This window comes from Pteropus alecto, unplaced genomic scaffold (genome assembly GCF_000325575.1).
Source record: "Pteropus alecto unplaced genomic scaffold, ASM32557v1 scaffold5, whole genome shotgun sequence".
In the NCBI taxonomy this organism is placed as follows: Eukaryota; Metazoa; Chordata; class Mammalia; order Chiroptera; family Pteropodidae; genus Pteropus; species Pteropus alecto.
In genome coordinates this window covers 25,373,713-25,400,265 of record NW_006441953.1, presented here as the reverse complement: position 1 = coordinate 25,400,265, position 26,553 = coordinate 25,373,713, and the positions used below count along the sequence as shown (strand labels likewise).

At 38.1% G+C, this 26,553-nt stretch overlaps 1 long non-coding RNA gene across 1 annotated transcript; it reads left to right on the top strand.

Moving 5' to 3' along the window:
* Window positions 1–17,999: 17,999 nt before the first annotated feature.
* On the top strand, window positions 18,000–26,007 carry LOC107196175. The gene is made up of 2 exons (XR_001517538.2): window positions 18,000–18,555; window positions 23,218–26,007. It is a non-coding gene; the product is annotated as an uncharacterized LOC107196175 (long non-coding RNA).
* The last annotated feature ends 546 nt before the right edge of the window (window positions 26,008–26,553 follow it).

Below are 26,553 nucleotides of genomic sequence, written 5' to 3'. Positions count from 1 at the left end.
CGCTTGTGTCCCCGTCAAACTCATGTTAAACCCTACCACCCCCACATGATGATATTAGGAAGTGGGCCTTTGGGAGGTCATTAGGATTAGATGAAGTCATGAAGGTAGAGGCCTCGTGATAGATGGCCCTTGTAAAAGTCACCAGAGAGCTTGCTTCCTTTCTCTGTTCTTCATCATGTGAGGGTACAAGGAGCAATCTGCAGTCTACAACCCCGAAGAGGGCCCTTGCCATACTGGCACCCTGATCTTGAACTTCCAACCTCCAGGACTATGTGAAATAAATTCCAGTTGTGTATAAGCTACCCGGTCGATGGTATTTTTGTTATAGTAGTCTGAGCTGACTAAGACATAGGATTGTTGTAAGGATTAAGAGAGTGTATGTATTTGAACTTCGTGTAATAGTACCTAGGACATAGTTAAGTACTGTCTGTAAAATATTATTATTATTAAATTAAAAAAAAAACTGTGAGGTAGTACTGTAGGAAACTAAGTCTTGAAGACATTCTGGTAATTGCCTAGGGTCCTACAAATTAGTAAGCGAATAATCTAGTAGGTTCAACAATACCCTCACAGGCACTGTATTGGTTGTGTGAGATACAGAGATGATGATTTATACACAATCTGTCCTAAAGACACCAGAATAATGCTTGAGTAATAGAATATAGATAAGGTCCTTAATATCTTTTTCTCATCCTCTCCCCCTTTCTCCTTCTTTCTTATATTTTGTCTCTATATTTTTTAATATCCTCCAGAAGACAGTTCCTTATTTCCCCTCTGTTTCTCCATTCTGATCTTTCACTCCAGCTGTCTTAGAATATAGAATCAGACCTCATCTGAACGGGGGCTGTAGAGAAACGAGCTCCATGAGGACATACACTTTGTTTTAGCCTCAGCACTTAGAACAACGCCGACCGTAGTTACTACTCAATGTTTGGTGACTTAAAAAAAAAAGGAAATAAGGGAAGTTCATGGCATTCTATAACTTCCTAATTTTAACTAAGTTAAAATGAAACACCATGTTTCATTTCCCAATACCTGTGTCTGTGTTGTTTGTCTGTGTCTAGTGGACCTCCTAGAACCAGGCACATTAAATAGGTGTTTAACAACAAAAAACAATAACCCAGAATTTGAAGCTGTGTAGTCAGCTGGACAGTAATAACAGCCACTTTATAGACTCTGGCCATTTCAGGGAATTTGTTTAAGATGACAAAATGAAATAAAATAAATAAGTCCTGTGTGTCATTGCTCCCTTCGAAAGAAGCTGCTAACATTAGCTTCATATGCCGAGTAATGTAGCAATTAATAACCTAATATATATCCAGATAAATGATTGATTTAAATTAAACTTTAGCCCTAGAAAGTAGACATTGATCAGTTTGGTATCGTCATTGTAGATTACTGCAACTTACAGCAGATAAGGAACTGTTATTAAGGCCAAGGTTGTCGGTTTAATCACCTGTCTATCATTTCTTCTGGCAAACGACAGCAAAGGGATTCTAACAGACCACCTAGCTACTACTGTCCACCCCAAGGAGACAGGACAAGGCATTTGAATAGAACAGTGAAAATCCATAGTGCATAGTGTCTGCTGGATTGGTGGTTTCTTCTTTCCTGCTCTCATTCCCTCTGAAAAACTGCATGCTACCGGGGAAAACAAAACATGCCAAATCATTCTCTGGTGACCAAAAATATGATACTAGGCCTCCTCTCTAGTGTTTTCCAACCCTAGTGTGAGAGCCGTGGAAAAGATTACTGGTCAGGGAAAGTCAGCTCTATGGCATTTAACTCTGTTTGTCTGAGTTAAGCGTGACACAGCACTTTCCCCAATAGGGGGTTAGTTGTGAAAACAAGCAATGAAAGAATGTCGCTATTGTAAAACAGTTGGAATTCCAGTCCTAACTCAGTACCAGAGCCCATCCTCACAGTCAGTCAAAACAGCCAATCAACAACTGTGGCAGCAGGCTAGGTTAATTTAGGAAGAAAGCTTTTATTAGGGATGTAGCATTATTAAAAGAAAAGATAAGCACTGAGTTGAAATGCAATGCCGGAAGCTACTTCTTTCAATTTCCTTTAGGATACTTTATATGCAAATGGACCTTAGAAATCAAATATATATATTTGCCTGCAGTTTGCCACGAACACTTTTTCTGAAATAAATTTAAAAAGTGAAAATACAATAAATCTTTTGCACAATGACCAAAAAAATTGAAAACATCTAGATGTCCCTCTCAATAGGATACTAGATATTAGACAAATAAATTATAGCACATTCATTCAATAGACAAATAAATGCACCTGTTAAAAAGCATAAGATAAATCTATGTTTGCTATGAAATCAAGATTTACTAAGTGTAAAAAAATAAGCAATGTAGAGAACACAGTTAAATATGCTCTTGTTTGTGTTTTTTTAAAGTGGATATATTTCTAGAATAACACAGCAGAAACTTGTAAATGGGAGTTCTGGAATGAAACGCAGTTAAACTCCTTTTAAATTTGGTAGTTTTCATTTCACCGTGTTCGCCTAGTGCTCTTACAGTTATAAAAATTCATTAATAATAACGCATTTTAAAAGAATTTAGGCAATAACTTCTAAATCTTTAAAAATACTATTAAAGAAAAAAATGTTCAGTTACATGTAAACAGTAGCAACAGTGCTAATTGCAAGTAGAACCATTTTATGTTTATCCTAAAATTTTATCCTTACCTGTGCTGTGTGTCCGCTTTGCCTCTGGCTTCTGTCCACACTACCATTTTGTCCACATTCACCTTCTCCACGGGACCCGAAGGTCTCTGAAGGTAGGTACACCGTTTTGAATGACATTGGAGAAATCTGTACGGCAGAATGTTAACTGAAGACAGAAGGATGAAAATTGTACGTACAGAATAACCCACACCAAGTTTATAAAAATGCATAAAAAAGGGCTGGAAATGAATGATGCAAAATATTAATGTCTCCTCTGACTGACATTTCCTATTCTTTCCAGTGTTTTAAATGAGCACATTTTACTTTTAATGTCAGAAATACAGAAATAAATATATTAAAACAATTTGATGATGACTAAATTTTGTAAGTACATTTAAAAGGAGCTAAAAGGAAATATATCAAAATGTTGACAATGCCTATCTTTCGTGGTGGGACTGGGGGTGAGGGGCGGGGAGAAGCTACTTTTTTCTCAAATTTTTAACAAAAATTTTCCCCCAAATTTGTGGGATTTGGGGTTTGTGTTTTATTTGTTCGTTTTTAAGACTTTAGTTTAGATAACATTAACCACCATTAGATCTGTAATGCCAGAGCTATATCCAGTCTTGGGAGGCCCATCCTACCTCACGGACATATAAAAAGGATCTTAGGATGCTTCCTGCACTTGTGTGTAGAGACCTTTGTCTTCATCTCCTGCCATAAGATCCCATCTTCTGACATGAGACTTTCTCAGCTTGTCACTAGGAAGTCACTGAAATGAGTTCCAGCTGGGTTCTATGCCTGAGACCACCAAACCCTTCCTCCATGACACACATGGGACCCTCTTCACCCAGGGCTAGGCCTCCCTCGCCAGCCAAGGTTGCTGCCAGCTCTTTTAAGAGTACACATAGTTGCTAGAAAGTTGGAGAGTGAGGGGTGGGCGTAATCTACCTCATAGGGCATGTTCCCGTCGAGTGGCCCTTTGTGATCACCATGTCGGTGTCCCTTCCCAGAACTTCAAGTTTGCATTTTCGGAGCATGTGCTTCCCATTCTTGGCTGGAAGGATAAGGCATCAGACGGGAATACAGGTGCTACTCATTGTGCCCTTTTTTCAAGGTGTGAAGCTCTCACCCCTAGATGTGACTCATTGATGCCTCGACTATGAAAAAAAGAACTACTGAGAAATAAACAAAGGCATAGAAGAGCTGAGATGAGGAAGAGGAATAAAAGAAAAAGGACAGATAGGACAAATAAAAAGATGGGGAAAAGCAGAGTGGGGGGAGGAACAAAGGAAAGAAAAAAGATGTAGGTGGAAATAGACAGAAGAAACCAATAATTCTAATGTATTAATGTCTTCCTATGCACCAGGCGCTATAAACGCTTCACATAAATTATTCCCAACTATGTGGAAGGTTCTGTTTCCCCACGTGACAGAGAAGGAAAAGGATGTTTAGTCAGTTATTGATTTGTCCAACGTCTAGAGCTACTTAGCAGAAAACTAGGGAAATAAAAAGCTATGTCTTTCTCAGCCTGGAACACGTGCTTAACCTTATATTGAAAGACAAGTGTACGTCATTAGTTTATATCAACAAACTAAATACCTAATATGTTTAGAAGTTAACTTCTAACTGTAGCCAAAGGTGACTGAGAAGAATGTGGACAACACCACAAACTACATAAGTGCCCAAATATAGAGTAATCCCGTTCCAGATTACCTTTTGAAGAGAAGCAGTTTAGATGATGCTAAGACCATTACGTTGCTTTAACATAAAGATGGAGATATAAGGTATGAAGTGATCCATAATGTTTCTTTGCAAAAATTCTAGAGAGATAAGAGCCTTTCATTTCCTAAACATACCTGCACGTCACTTATGTTGTTCTTAATAAATATTGCCAAGTGAACACTAACTCTTGGACTTCCAATCAAAGGCTCTATTATGGGCTGGCTCGCATGGAACAAGATAGAGCAGTGTCAGTGAAAACAGCCTGAGGGAAGGTGGCTAGTCTCATGGACAACTTAATTCGGCTGTTTGCACTATGTATCAGGGAAAGTATCACAAGTTGGAACAGTAACGAGTGATAAACTTCCTGTAAATTATCGGCTTATAGTCATTGTAATGATGAAATCTGGCTGGCGATTGCTTAATTCCTGCCCTCAGAAAGGGAAAAAGTATTTGAGGAAGTATCAGTTTTGTTTTCTTCCCCCCTATTCCTAACATTAAACTAAAAACCTCATGATTCCAAAACACAGTACAAAAAATATCCCCAGTTCTGTAAGGTAACTCTCAGAAACTTTTAAAATGTTGAGAGCAATGTAGGCAGAAAGAAACAAGAGTGTCCTATATACATCTCTGACTCCCATTAACCGACTAATAGCTTTGGTGGGGCAGGGGTATTGGGGTGGTGGGGGGAGGGGACAATCCTGTTGTGTAATATCGACCTGAGTTCTAATTCCACCTCTGCCACTACCTACCTACCCATGGGACCTTGGACATTTGGGGCTTCATTTCAAGTCTGCACAAATGAGGTCTGGGATGCCTTTGAGAATGCTAAGGGATGATAAATAATTAATACATATTAATTAATCTACAACACACGTAAAAAAGCCTCTCCCAGACAAGTGCTTACTTGTTAAGGAAAATCAGTCACCAACCACCCAGATAAGTTCATCAAGAGGTAGTTGACCTTTAACTAATCATTAATTTCTTTGTGTAACTAGTTTAACTGTGATCAGTTTCACTCGCTTTTCTTAAAATGTCTCTACCAAGGTGATTATTCGAACGACTACAGATCTTTTCCTTTACATGCAAGATTGTAATAAAACATTGACATACACTTGTAATTAAACTGTTTGGAAAGTATTCGATAGCAGCAGAGACAGTAAAGCAAAGTCATTGGAGTGCGAACTCGGTTTGCTCCTCTATAAAATGGGACAGTGACTCTACCTCACAGGATGTCCTGAGAATTGCATGTCGTATGGAACTTAGTAGAGAGCCTGGCATAGGAAGCACTAAATATCAGCTCTCCCTTTTACCTATAAAATGAGGACATTGGGCAAGATGCTCCTCCAGGTCTGAGCGTCTGGGACCCTAGACATAGCTCCTTGAAAGCTATTTCTTTAGGTTAATTCTACAGTAACTGGAGAAGGGAAGGTCTCAGAATTACATTTGACTGTTAAGTGACAGAAAACACGAAATGCTGCATTACGAATTACACATGTATCTGAAAACATGTATTGTTTCACAGTTTCTGAGAATCAAAAATTCTGGAGTGGCTTAGCTGGGTCAAACTAGCTCAGGTTCTTTCATGAGGTTACAGTCAAGATAGCATTCTAGCCCCCCAAAATGAAATAGTAAGATCTGGTCTGAAGAACGAGCAATAAATAAGAGATGGTTCTGAAATGTTTACCGAATGTCAATGTTCAATTTGAGTCAGCTTTAGGATGGGTCGAAATATAAAGAATGTTATTATTCACGAAGAATTATAGACTTACACGTGTTTAATCTTGCCAGTCTCTAACTGAACATTCCTGAGAAATGATATACCTCCTTTTCATACAGCACGATACTTCTATGATCTTCCTCTCCAAATGTAAGGGTGAAATGTGCATTGATTATAGCCATCAGTCATTGAAATGAAAGACTAGCTACGTGCCACATTATCTCACAATACGAAGGAGGTTCTGTCTACCCAGTTTTACAGATGAGCGAACCGAAGCTCAAAGAGGCACAAGCAGGACTTGAAGCCAGATCTCTCATTTTCACAGTACTGGAAAGCTCTTGCCCTCTGTACAGCTATCACACTTTCTATTAATAGGAGTCCTCTCAGGTAGCCTTGCTGGGAGCTTCATCAGTGAGAAGGAGCCCAGAGTGGGAAACAACACGCAGCAGAACAGGAGGCAGAATATACTCTGCTTCAAGGTTCTTAGGGAAGCACTTGCTCTCTGTTAAATTAATGATAGATGATCTGAAATGATAAAGAGGAAATAAACTGTATGGTACTGACAATGTACTTCAACCAGAGACCTGAACTAGCCCCATCCTTTACAGTGTTCCTCAAAATATGATCTTCAGGGAACCCGATTAAAATCACATCAGAGCCTTGTAAAGATTTGACTTATGAGACTCACCATTGAAAATTTGGGACAAGGTCACAGACTCTATATATGATTCTTACATAACTAAAGTTTGCGAACTACTATCCATCCATATTGCAAATTACTATGCACTCATAATGAAAAGTGTTTTTCAAACTTAGTAAGTTGGTTGTGGAATTCATGGAACCCATCGTGTCATTTACAAAACACAATGGCATGATACACTAAATGTAATATAGCTAAATTTGGAAGATAGATTACTATAGAAATTGTATAGACTTAAAGGATGACCTGAGCTCAAATCTCCCCTCTGCTACTTAGTAGTTATGCAACACTGTGGACTACTGTGCATCAGAAACTCCAGCTTCAGTATGTCTAAAAGTGAACTCACCATTTTCTCTGCCCTGAGTTTGCCAAGACTTCTATATTTTCACCTCACTGATTTTTATCACTCTCTATCTAGTTACCCTATCTAGAATAATGACAGCAAACAAGCTTGATACAAAGGCATTAGTCTAAGGACTTTTTGGTATTAGATTATATCTATTTAAAGAATGACTGTATGGAGTGTAGGTACTATTATCACGCCCACTTTACAGGTGAAAAAAACTAACACGGAAAAGATATGTAATTTGCCCAAGGCTATCGCGTTAATAGCCGAGCCAAGATTCAAATCTAGGCAGGTTAGCTTCAGAATCTGTCTTTTAATGCACATGATACTGCCTCTAGAGATTTTGGAGTTATTTTAAAAGCTTTCACTTTCCAACACTTCAATATTTAATGAGATACATAGTCCTCTTAAATATCTCTACTCCACTGCTCATATTGATATACACCCAGTTGAGGCTCTACTTACCTTCTGCTTGAACTGCATTTCTCTCTGATTTTAACTTCTCATTCAATCCTCTTCCAAGCTGTCAGAAATTGCTAAAACAGAGGTCTGATTAATAAATCTCCTTTAGTTAGAAACATTAACTTTTTAGTCAACGGTGTCCCGATTTCTACAGAATGAGACCCAAACACTCTTATGTGTCAATGAGGCACCCAGTGCAGTAACTCAACTTACAATGTTGAATGCATTGCATTTTATTTTCATTGATGTGAACATCTTTTTTCCCCCACTAACGTGGGCCCTTTTTATAAGTGGGGACACTGTTTGGTTCTTCTTACATAATCCATATTTCTCCAGGCCCCAACAGCCCACAGGTACAAATGAGGTCACAGTATCAATCTGCGAGTCTTAATGACTCATTGCCCACCAGCCAGTGCAGAACCTATAGCTTCAGTGAAAGCTTCCTGCCATTAGTATGAAGCACTTCTGAGTTCCCAGAAATGTTGCTCACCTGCTCAGTAACAAATGCTGTGACCCCAGATGGCGAGTGAGCCACTGTGTCTCTTGCATTCTTCCTATGGGCCCTGTATTCTCAGGTTGTCATCACAAGCTTAGGTGCAAAGGTAGCAAAGAATGGCTTTCTTTCTTTCTTTGTGACGTACCGTTAAAGGGGTCCCAAACAGGTGCAAAGGTAGCAAAGAATGGCTTTCTTTCTTTGTGACGTACTGTTAAAGGGGTCCCAAAGAGAGTTGCTTCAGCACGTGTTTAGTGAAGTAGCTTTCGATTGCGTTCACTTAGAGCCCTCCAGCTCCCTGTGCAGCAGGTATTTCTCGGGGGGCTGAGCCGCAGCACATCTCAGGGATGGCCACATCATCATATTCAGCATCTCTCCTTCACCCTAACAGTGGTTTCAGTATTGATCCAGATCATTTCTTTTTTCCTCAGGGTGATCTCTCTTGCATACGTTACCTCAACAAATTTGGTAAAACTTCTATGGGGCCACTCTACAAGGTGCCAAATGTATCTTAAATTGTCTGAATCCCAGAGCGCCCACAGGGAATGCTCGAGGTATACACGCTAAGATTATTTGTCTCCTCTTCCCACTCACTTCACCTGCTCTATGGTCTAGCATGGGGCTTTGTGTACACTAGAGCCTCAATAGATGTTTTTAAACATGTAATAAAAAATAAAATTTTATTCCATTTGAGCAGAGCTAAAGTTTATCTGAGGAAAGGAACACAAACATAGGATGAGACTACCCGGCCCTTGGTCCAAAACTACACAGAAATCCTGACATTTAAAGAAAAATACAAAACCCACGGGCTCTCAGCTGAGACGGAGTTAGTTAGCTGTTGCTAGGCCTCTGAGGACTATGGTATACCTGCACCCATGTTCTCCAAAGGAGCCCTCCAAAAAAATCTGGGTCATGAGTGAACTGTTCAAGACCGAATGCCACACCCTTGGGCTGAAGCAAGAGGAAATTGATTCACTTTCTTTGTGGCTAAATGCAGACGGATTGGCTGAAGTTCCTATTGACACAGTCATTTAGAGAAAAAAATACCCATTTAGTTTCCTTGTTCATGTAATGCAAATCTTGTAAGTCGATTTGACTTTTCAGATTTTTAAATATATGATAGCTTTGTTGTTGTTGTTGTTATTTAATGAAACTCAGCCTGTTAGGATTAGGCAATGTGGTATTAATGGAGAAAATCCATCCAATTGCTAACTAGATTAGGATTTTAAACATTGGTGCTGTTTTCAGTTCGTTGGTATTAAATAAGCTTCGTTTTCAAAGAAATTGTTAGTCATTATCGTCTAGTTTAATGTGAACATTATAAATGATATTAGTACTACTACAAATTGCAAATATTAACCTCAAATGAAAATCTCATCCTACTCTTAATGATTTGAATCATGGTATAGTGCAAAGACACTTAAATACAAGTTACAGTACTTAGGTTCTATTCTTTGGCTCTTTCACGAAACAATCACATGATCATAACAAGCTCTTTAACCTTTATAGCAATCTATGAGAAAACGTGTTAAAAGTTCCTAGCTAACCCTTGGCGTATTTTATAGGCATTCAATATTGCTTAAAATGGAAGTTTTAACAGATACTAAACATATTATGTCTTCATGAGTTACATATTAAGTAGCAGTACACTCCTATTTGACATGTAAATCTGGAAAAGCTCATCATTATATTCAAATGAGACTAAGCAAAGTCTCATACTGCCTCTAAACACAAATCAAATGGCACAGTATAATGCTTTTATAAACAACAAGTCACAAGCTAATTGTGGATGGAAACCAGAAAATCTTTTTAGTAGAAACTGCCAGAGTAACTTATTCAAAGTCTGAGCAAGGACTGTGTCTATTGCCACAAATAAACACTATGATCAACTGTGGTAACTGTTAATAGAGAGAATGTGATAAATAAAACATGAATTGACTGGGATATTTTGATTGCTGTCATATCATTTGATTTCCCGATATAAGATGGTCAATTTAACAATCACCTTAATGGAAAAGCAAATAATTATACAATTAAATATTTGGTTAATGTAATTCAACTAGTTGTGACTTAATGTGTGAAAGAATTTCATCTGCTGACAGAAAGTATCAAGATTTTCAGTTACAAATTTTCAGTACCTTTCCAGAAAACATCTGGTGTGATACTTTTGAATTTCAAACTTGTTATATTTTAATCAAACTAATACAAATTGCACTTAAATCATATTCTTTAAAATAAAAAGAATAAAGGATGAAGTAAAAACAGCATTCAAGTTCAACCACTAGATCTGGGATGTAAAATAGTGACAATATGGAGAAAAATGTTTTGTTTTTTTTTAAACGTCAGATTTTGACTTCATTCAAGGCATGTTCTAAAAAGGAAAAAGCACAAAAGATTATAATGAAGATCTTTAATGTGTGGGTTTATCAAATTGTCACTGGTATTCTTAAAAGCTTAAAATCTTTAAAATCCAAAAGCTACTTGGAAACAACATGCTGAACTTATTGAGAAAGGGAAGAAAAAACATTCAAGTTCTCAGCCCAATTTCTTAGTCATTCTACCATTGTTAGTGAAGAAACCTTGCTATCTGCATTAAAGCATATTGTGAAACAGAAAATGACACACATTTTCTTCCAGCATGTTTAGATACAGTATGTATAAATTTAAAGCTGAGCTAATTAATTAGAAACTGTGCAGAGTGACAGCACAGTAACTCGGTTTTTTTTTTTTTCACTACTGCAGAACGTTTAGAAGCAATACTTATCACAAGTCTGTAGAGATTTCAAATCCCAGTTTGATGAGAACAAGCTGCATCATGCTTGCAGTTTGTTGAATATATATATACATATATATATATGTAACATAATTGGTTAGTAGAGGATATGTTATGTAATTTAAATATAACTTCACACAAAACTGAATTAGATATATTTATAGTAGATGATATATTGCTGGGCAATGTAAAATTCTTTAAATGTTTTATGATGGAAAATTTCAAACACAAGAATAGAGACAAGAATATAATGAACACTGCCATGCATCCAATACATGGCTTCAATAATTATCAATGAACATTCAATATAACAAAAGTCTATCATCCAAAGACATTCTACTGATTTCACTGAGGTATGGAAAACCACAGTGAAAGTTATTTTTACTAAATATTCAGCACTACTTAGTCAACTATTTTTTTTTTTTAGTTGAAAAGCAATTATTATTTGGTAAACATTTCCAAAGACAATCTCTAACTAATAACATCACATATTTAACTGATATTTTCAGCATTCTTTATGTACGATCTACGACTGCAGGGATTTATTTTAACATTTAGACATATCCAAGGGTTCCAAAAGGCAGTCACCACCCTAGCTATTGCACTCTCCCCAAACTGTTACAAGTAGGAAGGAAACATTAAGACATTTTGAAAGAAATAAAATTAAAGGTACTGTTACATCTCACTGCTCTGAAGCAAACTTTTGTAAAAGCTTTATGGAAGTATAACTGACATATAATGAACTACACATATTTGAATGTACAATTTGATGTTCCGACGGGGGCATAAACACAAGAAACTATCACCTGAATCAAGATAATGAATATCTCTACCACCTCATCTCACTGCGCCCTTGGTAAGCCCTCCCTCCTGCTCTCCCCTGCCCCACCCCTGCCTCTCTACCCAAGCAATTACTGATCTTTCAGTCTCTCTCAATTAGTTTGCACTTTCCAGGATTTTCTATAAATGGAATCACATAGACTATACCTTTGTCTTTGGCTTTTTTCACTCGGCGTGATTATTTTTGAAGTTCATACTTGTAGTATGTATTAATAGTTCATTTCTTTTTTATTGTTGAGTTGTATTCCATTGCATGTGTTCTATTGTACATAAGTTTATCTATTCACTTGTTGATGGACACTTTAGTTAGTTATTTCTAATTTTGGTTACTACAAAATAATAGAGCTACTGTGAACTTTTGTGTAAGTCTTTGTATGGACAATTTTTTTCTCGTGTAAATATGAGAATGCCTCGATCATATGATATATATGAATGTTTAACTTTTCATAAACCGTAATGAGTATACGACATTAACTGTATCATTCCTCTGGATGAGATAAGACTGCCTACTGCAAAGCAGAATTAACGTGCTACTACTTATTAGTACTTTTAACACTTAGTCTAATTAAAAACAGTGGAAAAAAACAAGGTTACTAGTGTACCAGATGTGTCAGAATTGCCCTTGCATATCCCAGACTGGAATAAACTTATGAATAGACAGCACATTAACCATATTAAATATTCTCCAATTTTCATTCGTATTGTGTTTATTTGGGATTATTTCTGTTACATTTAAATATTAGTGAAATTGTATAACTTTTTCTTACAAAGTATAGCTTCATGAAACTTTTATTTCAGTCATAAAACATTCCTCTCTTCCTATCAGCTAACTCATTTCTATTGTGTTATTAAATAATCAAGGCAAAGGTTTTTAACGATAAATTAATTTGTCACATACCAACAATCATTGTTTTGCAAATTCCCATCAGTTCACTGGGAGTCGCTGAAAAAAAGCAGTGAGCCTGCCACTGCAGACTACTTTTACACATCGAACAGATGAAACAACTGGAGACATTTCAGCGAAGCGTAACCAGGCTTGCAGATTTTTTTTGGCATCACTGATTTCAAAGCCTCTCTACAGTTATGTAAGCTGTAGAAGAATCTAACTTCCCTCTGGTTTCACTTCCTATATTTTGTTACGTAATTCATTTTCTTCAAATTAATATTTAGTTAATATTTACAAGTAGGAACTAAAATGGGTAACAAAACATACCAGTACAGAAATAAATGAGGTGCACAAATACCACAAGCAAAAATTATTTAGGACTTAAGTACCAACTACTATTGTAGCCTATAAAGATTTTCATGTATTCCTCATATCCTTACCAAGCTTCAGGCTTAGGTCTTACCTAAGGTCCCTCTTTATGACTTTCAAACACAAGTCTTAGCTGTCATTTTGCCAGTGCAAAACACAGAACCACTCAAGGAAGCTGACAGTTTACCATGTAAAGGTCTTACCTTCGCAGTCGTAAAAACTCTAGTTGGACAGGCAGAAATGCCATCTTGACCAATTCTGACTTTTTTTCTGATGCACAAATACCTTCAGATAAAGGCACATACAACTGAGGCAAAAATTTTAAAGGGAAAAGAGCCCTACTTCTATTAAATGAGCTATTTGGCCTTTGGCAAATATTTAAGTCTATGGGCCTTAGTTTCCCCATCAGTAAAAACAGGGAGGTTAGAGGTGATAAGACTTCAGAGGACTAGAGCTTATGGGGATCATATTATTGCTATATAATCCTTAATTCATATATGACACTTTAAAAATATTATTGAAGCCTTTTACCTCCTGATCTGAATGCAATAGAATGTTTGTAAACCACACATAACTATTTTCATTCCCCACCACGAAAAAAAAAGAGTCAAACTTTAGTCTGTCATCTACATTTAACTATCAGTTTATAGAAATACACGATAGAATAAGGTTGAACGATAGAATAAGATGAAATCAGACAAATCTAGAATATGGGAAATTCATCTACACAAATGACCCCATATTTACAAGTGTCAAGAAAAAAGAGAGAGGATGGCTTTTTCCATATTAAAAGACATAAGAAATATCAATCAAATGCAATGTATAGACCTATATAGTTTAGATGCTAATTCAAAGAAATGAGTGTGAATCATTTTCTGAGAAAATTAGAAAAATCTAAACACTATATTAGTTGAAATGTTATGACCAACATCTGCTTTACAATGATTCCGGCTGAGAATGGGGTTGGGGGTGCATAAAGTGGCAGGAAGTGAAGAGTAGAATACAGATCAAATTAGCTAAATATTAATAATTGGTGCCAAGTGTTGGGTTGTTCATTTTACTTTTAAAATTTTCATAATAGTAAAAAAATGACTTTCAAATCTATTAATTTTATGTACGTTACCTGATATATCACTAGACCTTGCTGAAGGAATAGAATTTTGAGCTAAGTACAAAATTTTAAGAAAACAAAGACAAAAAAGTAGTCACTAAAGCCCAAATATCAATTAAGTGGTATAATCTGTATCTATTAAGAAAATAAACCCCTGAAACCTATAAAAATACACCTAATCAGATTCAACAATTTTCAATCCACAGCCCATCTTTTTCATTTAAAACCCCATCCAAGATACCCCAAAAGCTCTGGTCCCATGTTAGAAATGGCTTTTTAAAAGGCTCATTACTTTGATTTGTATTGAGTTGTCTTGACACTAAAATTTTGTTTTAGTCTTCGGGAAAAAATCATTCCCTATGCTTAAATACGCTTAGTCAGTTCTACTCCCACATCTAACAGGTTCAAGATCCTGCATATTGATTGTTAAATAATTAAAGTAAAATATTCAGAACAAAATATGAGAGAATTAACATGTTTTACTCTGGAGATTGGGAAGGATTTTTTAAATAAGATATAAAAGAGGACAGGCCATTAACGTATAAATCTTACTATCATTTACATCCTATCCATCAGTAAGAAAAAAACAAATAGCACAACAGAAAAGTGGACAAAGATGTAACAGGCATTTTATTGATATAGGATTGTAAATTGGTCCAACTAACTTTAGAAAAAACATCAGCATTACTAATTAAGCAGAATATGTTCAAATCCTACCATGTAGCAGTTAACTGTATTAGTTTGCTAGAGTGGCTGTAACAAAAATATCATAGCCTGAGTTGTTAAGATCAAGGTGTTCACAGGTTGAGTTTCTTCCGAAGCGCCGCTCCTTGGTTTACAGATGTCCTTGTGCAGTGTCCTCGCACGGCTTTTCCTCCCTCAATGTGCATGTCCATTGTCTCTCTGTATGTCCTCATCTCTTCTTATAAGAACACCAGGATTGTGTCAGCTCTCCCCACAACCCCAAAGCCCTCGTTTTAACTTATTACCGCTTTAAAAGTCCTATCTCCAAATGTCACATTCTGAGGTATTGGCAATTATGGTTTCAACATATGAATTTTGGGGAGAAACAATTCAGTCCATAATGCCGCCTCTAGGCATATTAGCCACAGAAACGTCTCCACATTTGAGAACACTGATAACAGTTTAGTCCGTAATAGTAAACAATATAATGGATAATTCAAGTGTGCTGTATTTCTAAAACAAACTACTATATGACTGTGAAAAGGAACAAACTATAGCTACGTGCATAAATATGAATTACTCTTAGAAAGTATGAAATGGAAAAAAATTGGTTACAAAAGTATACATGCACTATAACTCCAATTATGTTAAGGTGTCAACATAAGAATAGTCCAAACCTGTAGAGAATTTTTTAAAATCCTTTTTTTACATTCAATATTATTTTATATTAGTTTCAGATATACAGAATAGCAGTTAGACATTTATATCATTGACAAAGCGATCCCCTCAATTAGTCTAAAAGAGTTTGAGCCCAAACTGATGACATATGCCGAGGAGCAAGATCTCAAATGCTCCTGAGAATAACAGCTTTGCAGTTTCTTTTAGGCATTTGAAATTAAGGAAGGGATGCAGGGACTATTACATGAAGGCGGGAGAAAGCAAGGTAGGGACTGTATTGTGGGGTAGTTAAGATTATGTGCTCTCTCGAGGCATCTGAAATGGTGGTAACTATTAGGAGGGGCCTGAAAAGAGGCATATCAAGTGTTGACTTAGATGTGCAGAAACGGACAGGGTTTGTTTGAGGAGTTACAAGCCTGGGTGTGACCAGCCGCCCTGACCTGCCCAGTTAGGAATTTATGATCGGATCACTCTGTGAGGTTACTTTCTATAGAACCCATTTTTCTCATCCACAAAGGAAAGATGCAGTACATATTCTGGGAATACATTTAGGTTGCCTTATGATAAACTTTAAGGTAATGGATAACACAAAATTCAGGATGGCAGTTTCCTATGAGGAGGAGACTTGAGCCAGTAATTTAATCAATTCTGCCTGCTCGATGAAATCCCATTAAAAAAAAAATCCTAAAACAACCAGGTTCAAGAAGCTTCCACGTTGGTGAACACACCGATGTGCTGGGAGCGGCACACCCAGACAGGCCACGGGAGCTCTGCACTCTTTGCCCCTCATACTTTTTGCCTTGTTGTTTAGAGTATAAAGAAATGAAGACTTCTCGGGCCTTAGAAAATGGATTCCATGGGAGCCATGACAGTAAGGTCAACTTGCACATAATGAGAATGCCCTTAGGGTTTATCTGGACCGCCCAGAACCACATCTGCAGGAGCTGATAAGCCTGATCACACTTTATAAAGTTGATATAAGCTGAACATCTTAGACCGGGCTGTGGACCGGTACCAGTCTGTGGTTAGTCAGGAACCAGGCCGCACAGCAGGATGTGAGTGGCTGGCAAGCAAGCCAAGCTTCATCTGTATTTGCAGCCGCTCCCCAGCGCTAGCATCACCACCTCAGCTCCAGCACAGATCATTAGGCATTAGATTCTCGTAGGAGCACCAGTCCCTGGTGCCAAAAAGGTTGGGGACAGCTGCCTTAGACGATATTCAAGCCTGACCCGATAGCATCACAGACGGGGGCGCCAGAGCCAAAGACTCTGACCTGACCCTTTGTAGCCACTGGCTTGGGCCCGACTTGCAGCTCTCTGCGCCACCAGTCATTAGAACTTGCTTTGGAGACACTAATGACTTTCATCGCTTCACTCTGTCGCCTAATACTCTGTACTTCCCCCCTCTGTGTGTTGTGTGTTAACCCACATGGGTGTCTGATTGGTTCCACTCAATAAGCCTGGCATTGAAGAAAGACACAGACGTGTTCAAGGGTGTTCCTTCCGTAGCTGCTTCCCTTGCTCGCGACACTTCGGTAAGTCTTCCCTTTATTTGGTTGTTCCTCACGGGATCCTTTATAATAAGGCTGTACTAGTAAGTATAGCACTTTCCTGAATTGTCATTCATTCTAGGGAATTATCACCCATGTGAGAAGGGTGCTGTTCAGGCAATTGTGGGAATTCTTATTTTGTGGTCAGCTGGGTAGAAGTGCAGGCAGTCTGAGGATTCTGGAGACTGTGGCTGGCATGGAATATATGACAGGAAAAAAAAAAAAAAACTAGGAAGGGCAATTAAATAATGATAACAGGAATATCCAGAATATACTGTTAGTGAAAAACAAAGAGCAGAACAATGCAGAGAACACCGGAGGAGAAATGGAGGAAAATAAGAATGTATATTCTCATTTGCTTGTATTTGCACGAAGAGTAGAAGGACAAACAAATTAAAAATGGTTACCTGTAGGAGACCATGAGGAACAATACCGGATGGGGACTAGGGAGGGGCTGAAATCTTAGAGCATTGCTTTTTATGTAGTTTGTATGCAGTTCTTTTTATGTAGTTTCACGTAGCTCAAATTTATGTAGTTTGAGCCACGTAAAATAATTATTCACTAATCAAAAAAGGTTTTAAAAATCCAGTGGGAGAAGCAAAATGTTTTTCAAAAATCTGTCTTTGTGTAATCCCATAAGTTAAAACTAAAAAATAGCTTGAGGTAAAGAAATGCTGACAAAGTCCTATAAAATCTCTGAGTTGAAATGAAAACTCCTGTATCTTTTTTATTTCTCGAACTAAATTCTAATAAAAGGCAATAACTATAATCTGCGTTCCAAGGTTGGCTTGTAACAAAGATCATCTATTTACACTGACTTATTTTGTTAAAAAGAAATGTTTCGTTCAAGTCATTACAGGACAGAAATATAAATATACGTATTTAATATATACTTTAAATCTACTTAATGACATGCAGATGTATGTTCAAAATCAGTGCACCGCTAACTGATGACTTAATACAATACGGATGATGACTTAATACAATACGGTTCTCTAACTAAGGAAACAGGGTGAAATGAGCTTAAAATTCCAAATTCTCTTAGAAAGGTGTCAAGTTACTTCGGAGCGCGCTCACAGCTGTACAGCTGGACCCGGAGGGCGAGGGCCGGCCGAAAGGCCTCCTCCCTTGGCAGCGGCCCCTCCTCCGTCCCCCGGGCGCCAGGACCCGGCCGGGACGAGGCCGATCCACGTTCGGCGGCAGCGGACGAGCCGACCACAGCCCGGACCGCCGAGCTTCCGCACACGCCGCCGCCGCCGGCGGAGCGCGCACGGCGTGGTCACCGCCAGAGCGTTCAAAGAACTCGCGCGAGAGTAGGAAACACCTCCAGGCTGCCGCGAGCGCGTCGGGAGGGCGGGAGAGCGCGACGGGGCCCGGCTGCGCGCCTGCGCAGAGGGCCGAGCCGCCCGCCTCCCGCTGGAAGTGGGGCATCCGTGGATGCGGAGGCCCGGCCGGCCGGAAGTGGGCGCGCGCAGGGAATGGGGGCCGAGCAGAGACACCGCTCCGCGGGCGAGACGCGCGGTTCGCGGCACTGGGCGGCAGGTGAGAAGGAAGGGAAGCGCTGATGAGAGTGGATCGGAGTCGGCTAATGGGAGACATTCCCGGGTTCGTTATAGGGGGCGACACATTCTGGTTCTGCTCAGATGACGAATGGAGGTCTACCGGGGGAAGAGGGCAGCGGTCCGGATCTGAAGGGAGAGAAGTCTAGAATCGGCTGGAAGGGTTAGGCCGAAGTTCTTAAAAGGCAGTATTTGGCTCCCGCGAGGACTGGAGAGACGAGTCAGAAATCTCCTGGGAAGAGGGTTACATTCTGATCTGCCTAAAACTGATCACACCTGCAAGTTCCCCTTAAGGCCGTGTGTACCGATTAACGTGTGCGTAATGACGATGTGGGAAACAAAGGGGCGTGCATGAGGGCCAAGGTAATATCAAATTGTTACTTATGAGACAGATTTTCAGTGCCTTCAAGGAGGGAATCAAGCCTTATACGTCCTTTTAAAAAAAATAGACTATTTTAGGCAGACAAAAGTAGAAATAAAACTACTACATATTTATTCACTACCCAACTGGAGGAATAAATTATCATCTAAGTAATTGAAATCTTTTGTCTGCTCCACCCAATCCCATTCTGTTCCCTCTTGGAAGGTAACCATTCTTCCAAGCACTTTTGTGTTTTAACTTTTAATTTCATATATATAGTGCCGTTTTGCATAATTTTAACAATCAGTAATGTATACGTCCTTTTGCAGCTTTTCCTACTGCTTTTTAAGATTTGTCAGTGTTATGTAACTAGTTCATTCATCGCAGCAGATGAACAGGTCTTCCCTCATATAAGTCACCGTTCATTTTCTTGCTTTGTAGCCCCAGTGTACTGACACATTGTAAATACTTAAATTTTATTTGAATGGTTGAATGCTCTAGCATTGGAGCTAACTCCTAAAGAATGAAGAGGATTTCAAATGACTTACGAGGGTAAGAAAAGTATTCAAGGCAAAGGGAATACTGCTTCAGAACAAAAGAAGCATGAAAGGGCACGAGGTGTTTCAAGAACTTCCATAGTCTTAGAGCTTAAAATGTAGAATCGAACGGAGATATGTGATGAAAGAGAAATCTAGAAGGATAGGATGGCTTAGAGTTAAAGGATATTATCCCGAGGAGCTTACACTAGCTCAGAGCCATTAGAGGTTTTTGAATTAGGAAACTGATCAGAGCTGTATTTTTAGAAGATAATATTCATACCACTGTGGAGGTATGTCTAAGAGGTAAAAATAAGTTGCAAGTAATTAAAGACTACCTATCAGGCATCACTAATGATAATGATTATTGGATTAAGCATGTAAGACAATCATGCAGACTTGCTTAAAATCCTGAAATAACTTCACAGTACTGCTTCCCTAGATAACTAGTACATACCTTCTGTCATGTTATAATATGTATATGCTCTGATTTATGTTGAGTTCTAATTGAAAATATCTCTTTAAATCAAAGTTCCAAAACTCATGGTTAGACCAAAAACCTCAGGTTGAACCTCTCTTCCAAAACTTCTATGATCTCCCATTAAGGCGCCTTTCAGACGGATAGTGAAGAAAAGAGAGGGCAAACAAAAGACTTCAGAACATGTTTTGTTTAGCACCATTTTTCTTTAGCCATGTAAAGTAAATATCTACAAGATATCTGGGGAGATTTAACAGTTGTCCCGCACTAAACTGACCAGATACGAGAGTCTTCTCTTGAAAGTTATCCACATCACCATTTTTCACTAAATTATACTAAATCGTGTGATCCATCTTACCAACCACCTTTATTTACCCCTGCCTATACCTTCAGGTCTATACCCTCCTCAGTTCTGACTTGGTCGTTTTTCTGACAGTTTATATCAGGGAGACTACCAGGGTAACTCAGTAGCAGGCTAGGCCATCACAACTCGAGAGCCGAGAGCAGGCCCTTTGGCGTTGTTTGAAGTCTGTCATTATGAATGAGTTACCTTAACAAAAATTGGCACTATTGGAGAAAAAGCTCCAGCAACAAACAGACAATTTTTGCTGGGATCCTCTTTAAAAATTCACTGTACATATAATCCAACAACCAAGTTCCTTAGTGTTTACCCAGAGAAGTTGAAAACTTAAATCTGCACAAAAACTTGCAATCGTGTTTATAGCCGTTTTACTCATAATTGCCAAAATGTAGCAGCAACCAAGATATTTTTCATTAGTGAATGATAAATAAACTGTGCTATATTCAGATTATGAACTTAAAAAGAAATAAGCTAGCAATGCAAGAACAGACACAGAGGAAACTTACATGCATCTTACTGAGTGAAAGAAGCCAGTCTGAAAGAAGCCAATACTCTATGATTTCAACTATATGACGTTCTGGAAAAGACAGTTGTGGAGACAATTTAAAAAATCAGGGATCGTTGGGGAGGGTGGAAGGAATGAAGAGGCGAAACACAGGATTTTTAGGGCAGTGAAAATATTCTGTATGATACCATAATGATGGATACGTGTCGTATATTTGTCAAAACAAAGAGTGCACCCTAATGTAAGCGATGGACTTCGGGTAATCATAAGGTATCAGTGTAGGTTTATCGGTTATAACAAACACCACTGGTAGAGGATATTGATAATGGGGAAGGAAAGACTGCACTTCTGGGGCCCGGGAGAAAATGGGAGACACTTTCTCTACCTACTGCTTAATTTCGTTGTGAACCTAAAATTGCTCTTAAAAAATAGTCTTAATTTTTTTAAATGCATTATATGTGACATATTTTAACTCCCTTACAGCCTTCTGCCTCCTGGCAACATCTTTCTTATTTCAAGGTCACCATCCCCTGTGATGCCTCTTTCAAAGCTGGCTTTATTATTAAAAGATTAAACCCCCAGGTAAATACAGTGGCAACAAACTGGTGAACATTGATGACATTCAGGTAATTCATAGCATATTTTTCAGTGCTACATGCTCCAGTAACAAAAAGTCACTTATTTCTGAGACCAATACCTTGCTCGTGTACTATACTATACTCTGTTTTACTCGTAGATGAAGGATGAGTGATAGCTAGAATGAAAAATATTTAGTATGTTCCCCAAACTGGGGTATTCTAATCTTCCTCTCAGGCTATTGGGGGCATCCATTCACCAGGCAATCCATTCACCATCTCAAGATAAGGATGTTTCCACTTTAACACTGTGACTTCCTAGAAGGTCATGGCATGCAAAATTTATACTAACAATAACATCTTATGGAGAAAGTAGCATTAGGGCCAAACTATAAAACTTTGTAGCCAGAGCAATAAAAAAATAAAAATGATTTAAAATGTACCCGGGATTTGTTTTAATCTGGTATGAGACGTGCAGACACAAATGGCTGTCATGAAGTAGGAAGTTTTATGCTCACAGACCCCCTAGAAACGGGAGGTAGAGCATGCCATCCCACACAGCAAGGGCACAGAGGGAAGCGCCAGGACTGGTCAGGAGGACGGGGGATGAGGAGAATTGCAAAAAAGCCCATATTGTGGTTTTCCAGGGAAGGAATGGGTGAAGCAGATTAGAAGGTTTAGCACTGGCTTTTTGAATAATTCTGCGGACTCTCGGGCATGAAGGCTGTCCCTGGTTGCCTGGTACCTGGCCAGGGAATAGTGGTGGAATGTAAGAGCCTGGTCGAGGGGGTAGTACGGGTAGAGTAGGCTCTGGATTGGTTAGTTCTCATGGTTGGTTCATTCTCCTGGGTTGAGCTCTTTGCTGTCAATAGCGTTGTTTGCGATCTCTAGGAATTAGCCAACCCTGGAAGTATCAGTTCCTCTCCCATTAGTGAGAACCCAGATGCCAGAGCATCAAGAATACAGACAATAAGAAAATGTAGTTAATGCAAACAATTCTAATGAAAGTATTAATACTGTTAAGATACTGAATTCTAATAAACACTACAGTAAACATAAGACTTTGCCCTCTTCCCTGCGAGCAAGTGATGACTTGATGGGAAGGTGCGTAAGGAAGAGCTGTGTGTTCCAAGAGCCGAACACACTGAGAGGAGAGAGAGCAGTGTAGTAAGCAGGTCCAGGATGGGCGTGGCCATACTGAGCAAGCAGGAGGTATACGGCCAAGCCACGTATCCATGGGTTTCGCACCCGCAGATTCAACCAACTTGGGATTGAAAATATTTTTTTTTAAAAAAGTAAGGAATGAAAGATGGAGGGAGGGAGGAAGGAAGGAAAGAAAATTTCAGAAAGTTCGAAAAAGCGAAACTTGAATTTGCCACGTGCTGAGCACTATGGTCAGTCCACATGAATGCAGTGATGTCTAGGCCTACCTTGCTGTAGCCTGCAATGCAGATGTAGGTTACATGCAGACACCGCGCCATGTATATAAGGGACTTGAGTATCCATGGATTTTGATACTAAGTGACGACTATATGCTGAATGAGCTATATTCTTCCGTGGCCTTCCGTGTTCAGCTTTATCTGTGTGCTTGTAACTCCTGATGCCAACTTCCAGGTTTTGCTGACAGCATTTTTCTATTTACCAACCCATGTTGAGGTGGTTTGCCATACAGAAGTAGGCCTAAACCTACATAACATAGTGATGAGAAGAGCTGTAGGCTTTTTGCTTCAGCACCCATGACTGCGGATACTGTATAGGTCCCCAATACTGGCAGTAGCATTGCTCTGTATTGTAATGCTTTAATGCCATGTCTCTGTTCCTATTCTCAGGTCAAGGATGCATCCAAGAAATTTATAAAAATATATCATCGGCACCAATCTGATAGTTGACCTAGCCATGGAAAGCCTCATTGGAGCCTGACTACGTCAGACCATAACTGGAACTCAAAACTCTTCCCATCAAAAACTACCGGGAATGAAAATCTAAGATACCTATCTACCACTTCAAAAAAGTTCCCGTACTGGCCAACAGTCTAACAGTTTAAGTCAGTTTCTTTGATCATCAAGCAGACATGTTCAAGCTACTAACACAGCATTGGAAAATGGCTCTATATCAGTGTTTTGCACATTATTTGTGTGACCCATTAGTAGGTCATGAAATCAATTTTGTGAGTTATGATGAACATTTTTTAAGGCAAAATAAAATATAATCAGCGTGTTTTGCATAAATCTTTTGCCAGAATTATGCATATTGCAAGGAATACTAAGGTCAGTTACAATATGTAAAAAGATATTCGATGGAAGGGATGTGATGAATAGAATGTATGTTTGCTAAGAAATGGTTTTTCCGTCATTTGCCCACTGGTGTCTTATTTGGTTTTCATAATTGGCGCCTAGTTGTTTTTTTTGTTTGTTTGTTTGTTTTTGGTTTTTTTTTTTGGTGCCTAGTTTTATATTACCATGACTTCCAACTAGATGTGAAGTCTGAGATGTTAAACTGAGTTTAGATATTATCTAGGCTATAAATATGTATTTGAATTTGTGTAATTATAACATTTTAATCAAAATTACTTTTAAAATGGATAATTTTTTTTAAAAGAAAGGAATAATGGTGTGAAATATTCAGAAGCATGTTCAGGTTCAATCGTTGAATCTGAAAGTGTGAAGACTGACAGTATGGAGAAAAATACTAACTCTCATCTGTAAACTTCATCTTCATTTGAGCCACATTTCAAAAAAAAAAAGTAAGTACAAGACGCTATAATGAGAATTATTTAAAATGTGGTTTTATCAAATGTGAAAAACCTTTTGAAAATGACAGACCTCAGTGTGTTATTTGTAATAATAATCTTGCAAATGAAAGCTTAAAACCTTCAAAGTTCAAAAGGCGTTTAGAAACTCAGCATGCTGAACTTACCGATAAACCTCTTGAATATTTTCAAAGAAAGAAGAAAGATGTAAAGTTATCAACATAATTTCTTAGTTGTTCTATTGTCAGTGAGAAAGCCTTATTGTCATCATATTTAGTTGCATACCGTGTGGCAAAAGAGAAAATGGCTCACACAGCTACTGAAAAAATTATTCTTCCAGCATGTTTGGATATGGTATGTACAATTTTTGATGGTAAATCAGCTGATAAATTAAAAACTGTCCTCAGCGATATAACACAGTATCTCTTTGCATTTGTACCATTGTGGAACATTTTGAAATAATGCTTATTTCTCGGTTACAGTCTGGTACAGATTTTGCAATCCAGCTTGAAAGCACTGATATTGGAAGCTGCACAGCACTTGTAGTTTATGTCAGATATGCATGGCAAGATGATTTTTATGGAGGATTTTTTGTGTTGTTTAAATTTAACCTCAAACCTAAGTAGATTAGATATTTTTACAGAATTAGAAAAGTACATTATTGGTCAGTGTAAATTGGAAAAACTGCAAAGGAATTACGAGTGACAGAACAGCAGACATAACTGGAAAACATAGCGAGGTTACCAGAGGTTACTAATAACGGCGCCGTGTGGAATCATTGTTTTATACATTGTGAAGCTTTAGCATCCAGAGAAATGCCACAGAACCTCATGGAAGTATTGAAAAATGCAGTGAAAGTTGTTAATTTTATTAAAGAAAGCTCACTAAATAGCCAGCTCCTCGAAACATTTTGTTCAGAGATTAGAACTAATTATACCCACTTACTGTACCATACCAAAGTTCATTGGTTGTCTCAAGGGAAAATACTAAGCAGAGTTTACAAACTCAGGAATGAGATTCACATTTTTCTCACTGAAAAAAAAATCTCATTTGGCAAGTATTTTTGAAGATGACATTTGGGTAATGGAATTGGCGTATTTAACTGATATTTTTGGCATTCTTAATGAGCTCAGTTTAAAACTACAGGGGCAAAACAATGATATATTCCAGTATGTCGAACGTATCCAAGAATTTCAGAAGACATTATTGTCATGGCAAGCAAGGCTTAATAGTAACTGTCCTAGCTACTACACGTTTCCAAGATTTTTGCAACATATTGAAGAGAATTTTATTAATGAAGCCATTTTGAAAGAAATAAAATTAGAGATATTATTGCATCTCACTTCTCTATCTCAAACTTTTAACTGTTACTTTCCAGAAGAGAAATTTGAAACATTAAGAGAAAACTGTTGGGTAAAAGATCCATTTGCTTTTCAAAACCCAGAATCGATAGTTGAGTTAAACCCGGTGCCTGAAGAAGAGAATGAATTACGCAGCTCAGTTCTTCATTTACACTGAAGAATGATTATGAAGCATTAAGTTTGTCAGCATTTTGGATTAAGATAAAGGAAAACTTCTTTGCTAAGCAGAAAGAGCGACCTGCTATTATTACCATTCACAACGACAGGTTTGTGTGAACTAGGATTTTCAGTCCTAACCCAGTTAAAAACGAAGGAAAGAAGTGGGTCGAATGGTGCAGCAGATAACGCGGGTAGCATCGTCCCCCTGTGTTCCAGACCGGACTGAACTAATGAGCAGGCAGGCGTACCCGTCGCATTAAATAAATCTTAACCTGGTTTTGGTTTTGTGTTTCTTATTCTGTGGTATTTTTCTGTGTTGTACTTAAATGTTAATATATCATTATATGTAATGACTGTTGAGTTTTTATTTTTGTTATGTTTAAATATTAATAAAATAATAGTATATTAAATAATAACATTATAAGTATATTAAGTAAAATAATATAATATATTCAATGAACAAGAATTTAGTGAACTTTATTAGAGGCCAGGAACGGTCCTAGAGACATTTGAGATACAAAATAAACGAAGATCATTCCCTAGTGGAGCTTATGTTCTGGCAAGGAGAGAGACAATAAATAAATAGTCTTCATAATGAGGAGATAAATGCTGTAGGAAGAATGATAAGAAAGGAGGTCAGGGAGCTGTCTGGGCACCAGGTCATAAAGGGCCCTCTGGACCATCATAGGGTTTCTGAGGTTTGTCAGTGAAGTGGGGAGCGATCGAAGGGTTACTTAGGAGACATTTGAATTAGGTTTTAAAAGACCGGCTGCTGTTTTGAAAACATTGAATTAAATGTTACTTCCGTAAACAGGTCTCTAACCACCTTAGTTTGGATACATCCGTTATTCTTTTATTTGTAGTCTATAATTTGTAGTATCCTTTATTTATTTGGC